Raw genomic sequence first — 15,170 nt, 5'->3', positions numbered from 1 at the left:
TAAAACAAAAAATGAAAAATAGAGTATTATTATTTTTAGAATATTATTTTTTATCGAAACACGTGAAAATATACCAAGTGTCCCATTTAAAATAAGAAAGTTACTGTCACTTGCTGTTAAACCGGAAGTAATGGAAAACAAATTATGGAAATAAATCGAATATGTCAAAAGATGCTCTTATAACTATTCTATCGCTATACCAAATTTCAATTTTAATTCATAACGATTTTCCATTGTACAAGCAAACCTAAAAAAATTAAAATATATTATTTTTTTTGTAAATTTGTAGACCTGAAGAAGAAAATAAACACTTTCGAAAGCTTTATGGCAACATAAAAGTCATTTTATTTCAACAATAGCCCATTGTTTTTCAAAATTATTTTTATTTTTTTAAGCAAAAACCATGCATCGGACAAAAAAAACTAAGAGATCAAATTTGCTAAAAAGTGATTGAGAATTTTAAAAATAAATTTTATTTCGTAAAAATGTAATTAATAGTGACGCAGTATTTTTTAAACTAAAAATATTTATCAGAAGACCTGTAGGGACGCCACTGGCAGAGAAAATATTTTTTTTTGCTCATCAAAAAATATGACTTGCATAAAATACATATACCAAATTTCATAAAAATGTCTACAATATTGTTTAAGTTATTATTAAAAAACTGATTTTTTTTGAAAACTTTAACACCCTGTATCTCTAAAGTTAAGACGTTTAGGACATATGTTCATGTGAACTATTTTTCTCAAAATGGGTCCGGGAATCACCTTTAAGGAACACCCTGTATATAGCTTTGCTATCATGTTTTCAGATTTTTTAGTTTGAAGGTTCTCACAGGTCATGAGTTATTCTTATTTCTTCTGAACTTCACCCTCTGTATATTGTTTTCAATAATCTTCTAAGCTTGTTCTGATATTATTGATATGTGATGCCCAATTAAATTGTTGTAATGACGCTTATTTTCATACATCAGGATGTCTTATCCTTTTGAAATTAACTTTTATAAATTATATCAATAGTTAAATTTAATAATAATTAGGAACTACACTGATTTACAAACCCATACTCCATTAGATTTGCCAATAAATTTGGCACATGTTGTCTTGTATGCCGAACAACACACCTGTACGAACAACTGCATGTAACGTGAAACGCCGGCGTAAAATTTATCTAAAACCAAATCGCTCTTGTATATTTTTAAGGTTTAAAAAAATATATATTTTTTAATTTACAAACTATTATAAAATCATAATACTAATATAATTATGTTTGTACGCGATCCATAACTTTTTAGGTTAAGTTAAGTCGACTCAACTATGTAATTTTATTTATCATTAACAGGTAATTGTACTTATAACTTTAGTTTGTAACTAGTTGTTAAACAATTATGTTTTTAAATTATTTATATTCACTAAATCAAGGGGAGAAACGAAAAAAATCAAAAAATATTTAAGATTTATACTGCTACTTTTAATTTCTTTTATCAATCATTTAGTGTCATCTTTGGCCAATAAAAAATCTCCTGAATATAATATAAAGGTTGCAATCAAAATACTAAAAAACTTTGGTTTATATTATACACACTTGATTAAAATCTACGAATATTTAAAACTTTTACTTTTTTTACTTATTAACTAATTCTTTTAACTATTTCTTTCTTACCTTAAACTATGTTGAGCAGTGCAACATGGTTCTAGTAATATTTATTAATGTAAATATACGACTTAAATTCATATGTAAATATTTTACTTTTAACTTACCCTAAAGAAATCTATTATTAATAATAATTATTTTTATTAAAAAATATCTCATGAACGTCCACCCCTTTTCTTGCCATAATAGTAAGCAATATTTATATTTGAAAGAAACCGACTTACATTAGATATGAAAGATATATTATTATTAGTATGCAATTCACTTTGCATATGCATTGATTAAACATATTTAAATAGATATACCTGATATATCTCATACTTTCATCGTTTTAAGTGGTATTTTACAAAATAAATACACGTTTATACACCCAAAAAGTAATTAGTTTTCGAGAATAGTAAGACTAATAAATAATAAAATTAATTTTAAAACCCAATATATACTAATATAAAAACAAAATATTAATAAGGTAATAATTAATACAGTGTTTAATTTGGCTTGTTATTGTTTTGGTTTATTCCCACTATTTCAATTGGTTTTTTTTTCGAACCAATAAGCACATTTCTTTTGATTCCTTTATGCAACACGAACACCTGATTACCCTTCGTCCAATAGCAGTTTTTAAACTGACCTTGCACGGTTCCTAAACGGGGTTCCTATTTGTTCTATCGATTTATTCAGCCTATGAATTTTGGAGTTTTAACTAAAGTGAGTTTTAAAAAAATTAATTGTGTTTCTTTCGGTAATTGGAACTTATAACCAATTACATTTCGTCTTTCTTTGTTAAATTAGATAAGGGTGGAATTAAACTAGACTTGTTTCTTTTTGTCCGAAAAAAAAATCTTGTAGAGTAACTAAGCTGTTCACTAATGGTTAAGGTAGAAATGCGTTTGGATCTTCCAGTGAAGTCAGCAGTGAATGGCAAACTACCACGATAAAGGAGGCCACGGGGCCTGAAAGGGCACCGAAATGCACCTCGACCATGGCAAACCCAACAGAAACGAACGCAAAAGCGACACTGTTCTGAGGATAGTACAACAGGTCCCAAAGACCCTAAAACAAGCCCAGGGACCTAAACCAGGAAACAGGACTCTCATACAGAGATGTAGCGAGAGAGAGATAAAAGTGGGCATAACAGCCAGAAGCTTCTCCAAAGCGCACATCTCGGAAGAGCATTCCAACGCTCTGGAAGATCCTTCACATCATCTGCAGCAATAAGCTGACCAAAAATTGGCTCCTTAAACTGATGGAGGAGACCCCCTGGAAAAGGCTAAACTCCCAATAACGGACGCCAGAAAACTCGCAAAACCAGACAAGGTTTGCGAACTTCCGTCAAGAAACCCAAAGTACACTTACACAGGCGGGACATAGAAAATAATATCAATACCTGTGAAAGTACTTGCCATGAGGGAGGACTAGAATGACAAAAGCTACCTGGAAACCTTTCTCATATACGAGGGATTATGGGCCAAAGTGAGGTAAGCGAAGCAATCGCTATACCTTAAGGTTGGTAGCATAAAGCTGAGGCTCCTGGGTAACCTCTAAGAGAAGAAAAACACAGAAACTACGATGGAGATGCAGGGATCTACGCCAGGAAGCTCTTCCCTAGCGTAAATTACAGGCCTGCAAGGGAGCAAGTTTATTGCAACTAAACCTACTTCTGCAAAGCAGCAACGGCGGCCTTGAGTAAATACATGGCCGACAATAGTATTCAGATAGCCCTATTCCAGTAACCGTATATTTAGAGCGACCAAATAAAAGGACTATATACCTTAAAGGGAGATTTGTGTCAACAAGTGAATTAACAAGTGGAACCATCTTCTACCACAGTTCGGAGACTGGTAGATCAACAAAGATCGAAAAATCTTCTAATAAGATTCGATGCCAATGCACAGTGTACTAGAACAAACAAACGAAGTAAGTCACTATTTGATTACTGTGCAGTCGCGGGATTAAATATTGTTAAATATTGCCGACGTTCGTCAAGGTACTCCAAAGAGAAGTAATTTATCTTATAATAGGCAAGGGATGCGCCTGTAATCTTGTGTATGGTGTAGTGTGTAATATCACTATTTATTTTGTAGTTGTGATACAGAGTTTAGGTAATCCCTAAAGTTTTTTAGACCTGATAAATACACAAATTTATCTTTAAGAAATAATATGCAAGGTAATACATTACAAGGTAATAGTTTTTTTACTTTGTTGCTTTTAGATGATATGGAGAGATGATATGCATTAACAATAAAATCACATTAATGTATATCTTTGATGTAATAATTTGTATTTTAAAATTTTCTTGCATGTTAAATGTTATGCTTTGAATAAAATTGAAAATAAAATTTGTTCGAAAATATTATATGCGTAAAAATTTTGATAAGACATATGTTTTTGGTTTTCACGGAAGTCATAAATTGAACTAGTAAATTAGCCCTTTGTAAGTAATTTTATAAAGGTTAAATATCAAACACCATTAAAAATAAATTAAAGCTAATATCGCTAGTTATTGTCAGAGAAAATGACACAAATAATGGTATACTTAGCTTTAAAATATCAAATTGTCGAAAAAAATACGTGGTGTAAAGTAGAGCATTCGTGTTTGAAAACAATATATTTTCTTCGACAAAACATTAAACCAGTTTTAGTGGTATTGTTTTAACATTAACCATAGTTAGGCTTTTAACGAGCTTTTATGTTGAATTTTAGTAGTAAAATGCGTGTCTTTTATGCAAAAATTTTTTATTAAAAATTTTAAGATATATATTAAAAAAATTTAATATTGATAAGAAGTTGAAACTGAAGAGTTTTAATTTTTTCTCGAATAGATAACATCGTTAAAGAAACACCGTTGTCGAAAATAAAGAGTTTGGTTAATGGTAAAACTCTTTTATAGAGCATTTTAGACTCGGTATTTTATAGTTTTATATTTTATTAACTAAAAGTATCATGAAAAAATAAGGATTTAAAAGTTAGAACACTATATTTTATCAATTTATTTTTTTAGTTTATTTTAGTTTTGTTCAACTATTGGTTCAAATTAGGAATTTGATTTACTTAAAAGACATTTAGTTCTTTTAATTATAAAGAGATATATCACCTTATTCCAAACTTTGGTAGTTGGGTAAAAAAAAAAACAAAGTTGGCATAAGAAGCGAATTTATGGCATGAAAAAACCCTTGGTTCTGGAAATAAAAAAGTCTAATATATTTCTTTGACTGAAGAAAATCCTACAGCAGGATTTTGCCTCGACTGTTTTTGTATAGACCCAGTATTAATTTGGTGATTGAAAAAGTTTTTTGAAAGTTAATCGTTATACAGCAACCTGATGACGGCTCTTATAGACAGATTATAAATGTTTAGTACCTTAGAATTTAGAACTAAGTTAATAGTTAGTTAGTATTAATTTTTAAATAAAACTTTTAATAGCCTTTTTTGTATTATTTCAAGAGGTAATAAGTTAGAGCTGGACACATATGCCGTAAGTAAGCACCGATTCAGCAAGTGACTTATAAATACACATGATGCTACTCGTTGACATGCTTTGCTTTAAAATACAGAACTTGTTACACTTGTTGAACAGGCATAAGTTTGCATAGTTTAGTGCAGACCTATTCTATTTGGCAGTCACATTTTAGGTTATTGTCAAAAAATATACCAAGATATTTTATTTTGCTCACTGCGCTAATTTTTACGTTACAATTATATGCACTATTATCTAAACAATCATTTTGATAGATTTTAATTGATTCAGTGGTGGGTAAGATAGCTTTAGTCATAGCATAACATATAAAGTGCGATTTATCAACATTGAGAGAGCAAACTGAAATCAACCACTTTTTAATAATATAAATTATCTATTCTGCTTTTATGAAGACTTTTATTTAGACATTTCCTTTAATAATTATTGCTGTATCATTAGCATAGCAAACCACGGTGTCAAGGGGTAAAACAGAAAATATCCCATCAATATACAGTGTGAATAATTAGGTTCCAAAACTGTGCCCTGTGGCACACCACATCTCATAATGCGTGAAGTGCTTAATGAATTACCAACCCTTACTTGCTGTATTCGGTTATGCAGATATAATTTAAAAATATCTTTGATCAGTCCTCTAATCCCTTTTTGTTCGAGCCTCTCCAGCAAGATGCTGCGCGACACAGTGTCAAAGGCCTTGGCCAAGTCCATAAATATAATCATACACTTCTTTTGAGTATTAAAACCCACGACAATAATTTAGTTTGTTGCATGTTTTGTTGTCTTCCAAGTATCTTTTGAACTCTTAAAACTCTTATCAAAAAGATTTTTAAAATAAAAAGCTTGAGGAGCATATTTCTATATGCTATACATTTTTTTTTCGCTATCACGTTATTAGGCTGCATGGCAGATTGTTAAGGCTTACTTTAATTAAACTCCTCAAATCCATATTTATTATGCTATGGGTACGTGGGAACGCCGCGCAATTACCCCTGTGGATACCAAAACAAATACGGTACGTTTGGAGTGAGTCGAAGTCAGAAGTTCGGGGAGTCGAGGTGATCGTCGCACGTTGTTGTCACCTACTAACGCCGTCAAACAAGCCTTTTACCTTCTTTACATATTAAGTGCATTTCTTAAATAAAGTGATTCACGATGGACTTGTTTGTTTAATTCACCTATGAAAATACAGTCCACAAATTACCCTTGCTGTTCCCAGCAGCAGAGACACAACACAATTTGGTGATCCAGCAGGGGAGCAGCAACAAAATATTTTTGGTCGCATTGAGCGGATTTCAAGATTTTCAAGCGATACAAGTACAATTAAAGGTCAGTAACCACAATAGAAGACAAATACCAACGTCGCCTCTACAACATCAACAAACAATTTGCAAGACAAAGGGATAATTTACTCATAAGTATCCTTTTTAAACAAAACCAGGGATTGGAGGTAAGCCTTTATTCATCACTTTGCATGTCATTATTGGTCAATCACGGGAAAAGAAGTGCTCTTGTAATATCGGATTGCAGTTCAAGCTGAGTGGCTTCGCCTGCATTAATGTATTGAACAATAGTCAGTAATTAGTGTTAAAAGAGGCGTTAATACTTATTAATCGCATTTAAATTCATATATTACGTAATCAAGTGTCGTAATAGTGTGCCAAGTCGCCATTATTTATAGATGTTACAATTTCGCACTGCACATAGCTAATTTCCAATATTCATATTGTAATTTTATACCCACTACTGCGTTCCAGAATTTGCACATGTATTCATAATTAAGTGTTATTTTAGAATTTATTGTTCATAATTACAATCAGCTACATTTATATATACATTATATTTATCTTATTGCATATAGGCTAAATTTTAGCATATACAATTAGAATTTGTAAAGAAGTTCTAATAGTACAATTCTGTCAAATTAGCAAATTTGTGTCAGAGTACAAAATACATACCTTTGTAATTCATTTCAATCCTCAAGGGCTGTCATTTTTCACACCTCTTATATTTCTTTAGGAAATTGAGCACATTTTTAAACTAAAACAAACCTGGTCGAGTTTTTCATAGTGGCATTAAGAAAAGGAGCAAAGGGTGGAAACGGGTTAGATGAAGATGAATCACTACCCCGAATTCAAAATCTAGTAAGAAAGAGGGGTATGATTAATTCAAAATTATGACGTTTATTAAACTATTTTAATTCTTCAAAGGAAAGTGCTAATCCATCAACAATTCTTGAAATTAAATTAAGGTTGAAAGAAATAGAAACTAAATTCTCACAGAGTTTTTAGAGATTCATTTTGAACTCGAAGGTTTAGATCTTGATAATTTCACTGAACAGGACCTAAATGATTTTGAAACTTTATATTTTAAAACAATTGCTGATATTAAACAATTTCTTTCAATTAAAATAGCTTCAAGTGATCAGCAAGTTATACACGATAAATCCATTCATTCTTTACCACCGCATATTACATCCTTACAACATTAGGTCTCTGTTAAAAGACAAAACACAAAATTGCCTGTCATAGAATTGCCAAAGTTTTCTGGCCAATATGATAAGTGGCTAAAATTCAGGGATTTATACACTTCTCTAGTTCACAAAAATAATTGCCTTGAGCCAATCGATAAACTTCAATACTTAAAGGCCACACTAGAGGGTGCTGCAGCACAATCAATTCAGGCTGTTAACATCACAAATGAAAACTATGATTTAGCATGGGACATTCTTTGTCAAAGATTTGAAAACAGAAGATTAATAGTGCATAATCACATTAAATCCTTATTCAATATTTATGATATAAAACCGGATTCTGCTAATTCATTTCGCAATGTACTAGACATTATTTCAAAAAATATGCGCTTTCTTAACAATTTAGGTGTTATAACGAACTCTTGGGATCCATTAATCATACATTTAGTAACCGGTCAGCTAGATGTTGAGTCAATCTGGGAATGGGAACAATCAGGCTTCGCTGAAGAACTGCCCTCTTTGGCAGAATTATATGATTTCCTGTCATCTCGTGCAGGCATCTTAGATAAGGTAGCAATGCATAAGGGTAAACCACGCAAAACCTTCCTTGTCAATCAACCGTCAACTTATCAGAGTTCTAACTTATGTTGTTTTTATTGTAAACAACAGCAAGCAATATATCATTGTCCTAAAATTACTGCTCTTTCAGTAGATCAGAGATGGTCTACAATTAAATCACAAAAATGAATGTGTTAATTATTTGCGCAGTGGCCACAAACTAGATAAATGTCGTTATGGCCATTGTAGACATTGTAAACTATAGCATAATTTATTACTTCTTAAACATTAACATTTAATTCCAGTTAAAGATGTCCACCTTGTTTCAAGTGAAGAAACTACATGCAGGCATGTATGCAGAACCCTCCTAGATAATGGTTCAGTGTATTTGTATCCCAAGATTTTGTGAATAAATTAGGCATAATACAATGTCAAGTCAAATTCAAGTCTTGTTATAACAACTTCAATGTTTCATTAGATTGTTTAGTCATTCCGGAAATAACGGGTGATTTACCTAATACATATTTTAATCAAGAATATCTTGATATTCCAACTAACTATCATTTAGCTAATCCAGCATTCTTTGAGCCCAATCACGTTGACTTACTTATTGGAGCTCAAGTATTTTGGGATATTATTTCTGCGGAACGCATCACTTTAGGCCCCAATAAGCCTATTCTGCAGAACAACAAATTGGGTTGGTTGGTGTCAGATCCCATCAGCATTCCTAACTCATCAAAGAATACCCTTTGTCATTTCTCGAAAACCTTAGATATTCAAAATCAGTTGCAAAAGCTTTGGGAAATTGAAGAGGTTTTAACCTCATCGCCAATCCTTTCAGAAAAAGAATTGTTAGCAGAGAAACATTTCATTGAAAATATTGAGAGAGATAGCAGATTCATTGTAGGTATTCCACTAAAGAAGTCTTTAGAAGTCTTAGGAGATACAAAGGTTCAAGCAACACAACAATTTTTATCCTTAGAGAGAAAATTACATAAAAATCCCAAGTTGAAGCAAATGTATCAGGAATGTATGTCCGAGTATCAAAGTTTAAATCATATGTCACCATTTATTCTTCTAATGATCAAATTTGTTATTTTTCTCCCCATCACGGTGTGCTACGTGAGAAAAGTCAAACTACCAAGCTCAGAGTCGTCTTCAATAGTTCGTTTCTAAGCACTACTGGTTTATCATATAATTCAATTCAAATGATTGGGCCAGTAGTTCAGGACGATTTAGTTTCTATATTCTTAAGATTTCGACAGCATCAAATCGTCTTTTCAGCAGATGTTTGCAAGATGTATAGGCAAATACAGATAAAGCAAGAGTTTCGCCCTTTACAATTAATTTTATGGCGAAGCGATCCAAAGGATGATCTAAAGGTTTTTGCTTTAAACACTGTCACATATGATACGGTTAGCGCCCCTTTTTTAGTCACACGGCATGTCTTAAGCAGTTAGCATTAGATCACATTTCAACACAAGCAAGAATCAAACATTATAAGCAAGAATTTCTACGTTGATGATTTGATCGCAGGAGCAGACTCAGTGGAAGATGCAACTCGGTTATGTCTTGAAATTTCCTTAATTTTAAAGTCAGCATCTTTTGACTTACGAAAATGGAAGTCCAACAGCAAAGATTTTTTATCAAACATTGCACATGAAAGTTGTACTCCTGATCATTTCTTCGGGTCTTCAGAAACAAACAAAACCTTGGGCATGTTTTGGTCTTGTAAAATAGATAACCTTTCATTTCATATCGATATCCCCCAAAAGTTGGGCAATTCTCAAAAGGACTTAATTTGTCCGAAGTGGCAAAGATTTTTGATCCCCCTCAGTCCAGTTGTCATTAAAGCGAAAATACTTACTACAGATTTTATGGACGCTAAAAGTTTCATGGGACAAACCAGTTCCAGTTGACATAGCCAAGAAGTGGTTACATTTCAGATCGCAACTGTTTGATTTAAATAAATTACAAATTTCAAGATGTATTTCAGTAAAAATTCCAGTCACTGTTCAACTCCATGGATTTTCGGATGCATCAAATAGTGCCTATAGAGCATGTATCTATGTTCGAACTGTGGACGAATATAATAAAGTTCATGTCGAACTTCTTACATCCAAAACTAGGGTAGCGCCACTCAAGTCTTTAAGCATTCCAAGATTGGAATTATTTGGCACTTTACTTTTGGCACAATTGTATATCTAGGTCAAATCTTCTTTAACTTTACAATTCAGTGAAGTCTAATTTTTGGTGTGACTCGACTGTAGCCTTTGCGTGGCTAAGATGTTCACCCAACACTCTGCAGGTGTTTGTGGAAAATCGCGTTTCCACTATACAACAAATTACTCCAATTGACTTATGGAGATATGTCTCTACGGATCAGAACCGTGCAGACATTCTATCAAGAGGAATGCTACCCAACCATATTATTAATTCAGACATGTGGTTTTATGGTCCAGTGTGACTTCGTGAGCCATCCATCAATTGGCCCTTAGATATTCACATGCACAAACCAATAGCTGTTACAGAATTCGCAAAACAACCAAAACCTTTTTGGAAATGGAAAATCAAAATATATTTCATTTCCACAAATTTTTAAATTTCACTCGTATTACTCGAATTATGGCATTCTGCCTTAGGTTCATATTTAATTACCGAATTAAAAAATTCAATAGGTATTTTAGCCATTTGACAATATCTGAACTTCGTTATGCTAAAGACGTGTTAGTCAAATTATTACAGCGTGAGGCATTTTTAATGACCACTGTTAAAATTTGGGGTAGTATCAAATAAAAGTAGGCTACTCAGTCTCACTCCTTTTATTAAAGAAGGAATTATCCGAGTTGGCGGGAGACTAAAAAACTCATCGTACTCATTTCATAAGAAACATCCAGCATTGTTGTGTCCCAAGCATCACCTAACCAAGTTGATTCTTCAGCATGAACACAAAATGCTTCTTATTTCTGCACTTTCTTCTATTATTTGGTATTTTAAATTGTTAGTTATTATAAGTGTTTGTTCAGCGCTGTTCTCAAATTAAAATATGGGTAAGAGCCGATACTGCGTGCCTTTAGTCATATGTTAACTATTTTTTAAATAGAGGGTTGTAAAAAAGGAAAAATTAGGATACATGATGAAATGTAAAATTCTTGTACAAAGTTATTTACTTTAACGAAATTTAAATGTTAATCGCAACTGTCAAAATCATTCATTGCTCGTTTTTGTTTTAAGTTTATGAAGCCACATAACAAGTGGTTATAAAGAGTGATTTGAAAAATAGTCTTATAACATACAAATTTTTATCTGTTAATGTTGATTACACGGTTTAAGTAAGAAAAGTCGTTATGGAAAAATTGATTAATGTTTATACATTCTACTCACTAGCAATTAAAAATTTTAAAGGTTGTGCAGCAAAAATAACGTTACTTTTTTTATCTTTATTTGATGTAGAGTATAGATGTAGATGTAGTAATGTAGTAATGTAGATTCTGTCAATGGGCGCCGACAAATATTGATGTTCTACTTAAGTACAAATTTTTTAAATACTAAAGACTAACAGTTATAAACTGTCTTGTTGATTACTATTCAAGTCCATATCGTAAGTCAAATTCAATTAGGGTGATTAATGAAATGCGTATAATTAAGATTTATTTTCGAATTATTATGAATGACTTATTATAATACTTTAAATAGAAAAACAAAAATAGGCTTTTAGCTCGACTAGCCAGAAGGCTGTTTATGATTCTTACTTAAATATGCCTCAAATATGATTTACAACTTTGGATGCTTCAAGCCGGCGTAGAAAATAAACTTAAAAGGGGCATTTAATTTAGCACTGTAACGAATATAACTTTATACGTAAGCATAGGTGCAACCTACATACCGCTTGACTTCCACATTCAAAATTAAATATCGTACCGTTTCACATTCTACGGCTCCTAATATTCAAAACTAAACTGTAAAAAAGGTTTATGTCTGTCTGCATTCTTTTCAAAAAAATGAGCTGGTGGTTGCGGCCTATGATAGGATTATTCTAAGAAAAGCCTTAAACATATCAAGCTTAAACAAATTGTGTAAATCCCTTACCAGAGTGTGAATTCTCCATTATTTGCTCCATCTAGGCATAATGCAGCTCATCTCAAAAGAGACCATTTAAGCTAAATTTTAAAATCCCGTACACTTATTTTTAAACTGCGAAGACGAAGAAGAGACTAAGTGCGGTAGAAACTTTTTAGACGAAAGTTAGATAGTATAGTTTGTTCTTAAATACCCTGGGATTATAAGTTTTACTTGACAGTACACGGAACGAAGTACAACCTGCCATCAACTATAGAGAAGAATTTCAACCATATATTTATATTGCAAGACTACCCTCAATTCAATCATGTGTTGCAAAATAATAAATAAATCCCTATCAACACATTTGTCCTTCAATGAGGTGCAATACAATTGAAAATCGAGATTAGCATAAACTAAGATATATTCGGTGTAAAAGCCTTATCTTTATGCTGGCTGGTTGCAGCTGTAGAGAAGCACATTAATTTTACATTAAAAAGGTAGAAAGGGTTCTAGACTAGGTAGTACCAATTGTATTGGGACCGTCTAAAAGAAGAGGAACTAATCCAATGGATCATTTCTTGTACTTTTCATTTCACCTGCGTTCGATCCGGTTGCTAACTTATTCTCCTGTTAGTGTCTAGGTTTTCAATTTATTTCATTACAAGCAATGTTGCTTCCTTAACCTTTGATCATTGAGCCATCTGTTAAAGAATGTCATGTTTTACTTAAAAGTGGGAGTATGTTATGTTGGTTGTCGCGTAATACCGTGTTAAGCAGGTATTGCCTTTTCCACTAAATGATTAGTTCCATTTCATTTTAGAAATTCTGTGTCCAAGTCCCTGTACAGAGTATTGTTCTTGATGAACCAAGGTGCTCCCGTGGTGATGCGGACGGCCCTATTTTTGACAGCTTTAAGTGATCCGAAGTGCATGTTGTTGATATCTGTTGCTTATGCCTCCTACATAAACATTAGTGAGAATTAACTTTACAAATACCTTGTTAGTCCTAAGCTAGTTCTTAGTTTTTGTTTGAGTGCTATAGCGCGTATAATTGACAAAGTTGCGCGCTTACCTTCGCTGCTTGTAGTTTTGCGTGTCGCGTCCAGTTAAGGTGTTGGATAAGAAAAATACCTTGAAGTGTGTAGCTCAAAGCAGTATTCACATCTTTTCCTTCTTTCTCGTGGAGGTCTCTTAGAAAAAATACAATCGCTAAAGCAAATTTGAAACGTTTTATTTTATACCCTCTTAGCCGATCAATCATTATTTATGTAAACTGGCGGTGATGGGGTTGTATTAAGCCTGATAGCTCCCATGGGATAAACTTACTGGACATACATGATACCGGTTGACATTTTCACAAAAACGCATGTTCCCAAAAGAAACCGTAAAATAAGATTTTTTATTCGGAATAATATCAACTGTTGTCAAATATCATATCACACCCTTATGAAACCTATAAATATAAAATTCAGAAGCCATATATACGAATATTATATTTAAAACAAAAAATTTACAATATATATCTTAATATTTAATATAATAATTCCTATATTTCTTAAAACAAAAACCTAAGAAACCACCGAATATCTTTTATTGATAGCCTTATTTTATCGCAGAAGAATAAACATAAATTAGCTGGGTTTAAAAAAATACTAGGTTAAGTTAAATGCATAATTTGCATACTGAATTTAGAATACTAATACTAAAAAAAGTCAAAGTCAGTAATATTTTTTTTTACTCGATAAAATTTGTTTTTAGAATCTTTTTTCTAAAATTTAGCTTACTATTATAATACTTTTAGGTCATTTTATACTGGAGAAGTTTAAATAGCGGATATTAAATTAGGTCAAACTTTTTCATCGCTTTTATCCCTTTTATATTAAGAATTTCATCCCCCTTTATTTCATTTAGGCTAAGCTTGCTTTAGTAAAGGTTTAAAGCTAATTAATAATTATCTTTTGCCCTTTACAGTAACCTTAAGCTTAGTATCATGATTAGTAAGTCATGGTGATTTTTAGTGCAGTTTTAAATTATAAAAATATTTTTATTTTATGTATTCAACCATACTAAGGTTTACACTAATTTTTAGTTATATGGTAAAAAGTGTCTCGGTTATATAAAGTTTATAAAAGCGGCATTATAGCGACAAAGTAGTAAGGCATATAAACATTTGCCTAAGGCATTCAGTATGTATTTAAACTTCATAGCATTAGTTATTAAATGGCATGTAGAGAATATTTTCTTTAACCTGCACAGAAAAGAAAAATAACTGCTAAGAAAAATAATGATAACAAAGAAGGAAAGAGATAACCTAAGACAAAATTCATTTATAAAACTTAGGCATGGTTTTTGGTCACAGTTAGACTGTGACAGCCTTTGGACGTAGAAACTATAGTTTCAGCTGTCAAAAAAGATTAGATGCTATATTTTCGTTTTTTTTTTTATAAAAGAGAGATATATACAATAAATACAATATTTTTGTATATTAAGATCCAGTTTGTATAACTCTTCTCTTGTAACAAGTTCTATGTGTAGTTTTCGTTGATTTTAATTTTTTTTGTCAGCTTGTATTATTTAAAATACCAGATTAAATTTTAAACCATCATTACGTTTGTTTATGATTTAAAATGTTTGCTCTTAGCATGCCATAAAATATCATGTTTTTCCATATAAAATATCAAGCACAAGCACATTCATTTAAGATTAACAATACCAACAAACCATTAAAACAACTATACTTCTGAAAATAATCTATAATTTTATCGGTTCGGAATATCAGTATAGAAAGTCACAGTAATTAAGGATACTCTGATAAGAGTGCAAACTGGCTATGGCTATCGTATGCGATAGTATTCTTCTTCTTCTTCTTCTGGTGTCGTATTTTTACTGGCGTTTTTTTACTGGGAATTGTAAAGTATTTCTTTCTTGGCTCTTTTGGATATAGTGGCGGTAT

Source organism: Anthonomus grandis, chromosome 3 (assembly GCF_022605725.1).
Source record: "Anthonomus grandis grandis chromosome 3, icAntGran1.3, whole genome shotgun sequence".
Taxonomy (NCBI): domain Eukaryota; kingdom Metazoa; phylum Arthropoda; class Insecta; order Coleoptera; family Curculionidae; genus Anthonomus; species Anthonomus grandis.
Note: the sequence above shows the minus strand (reverse complement) of the source record.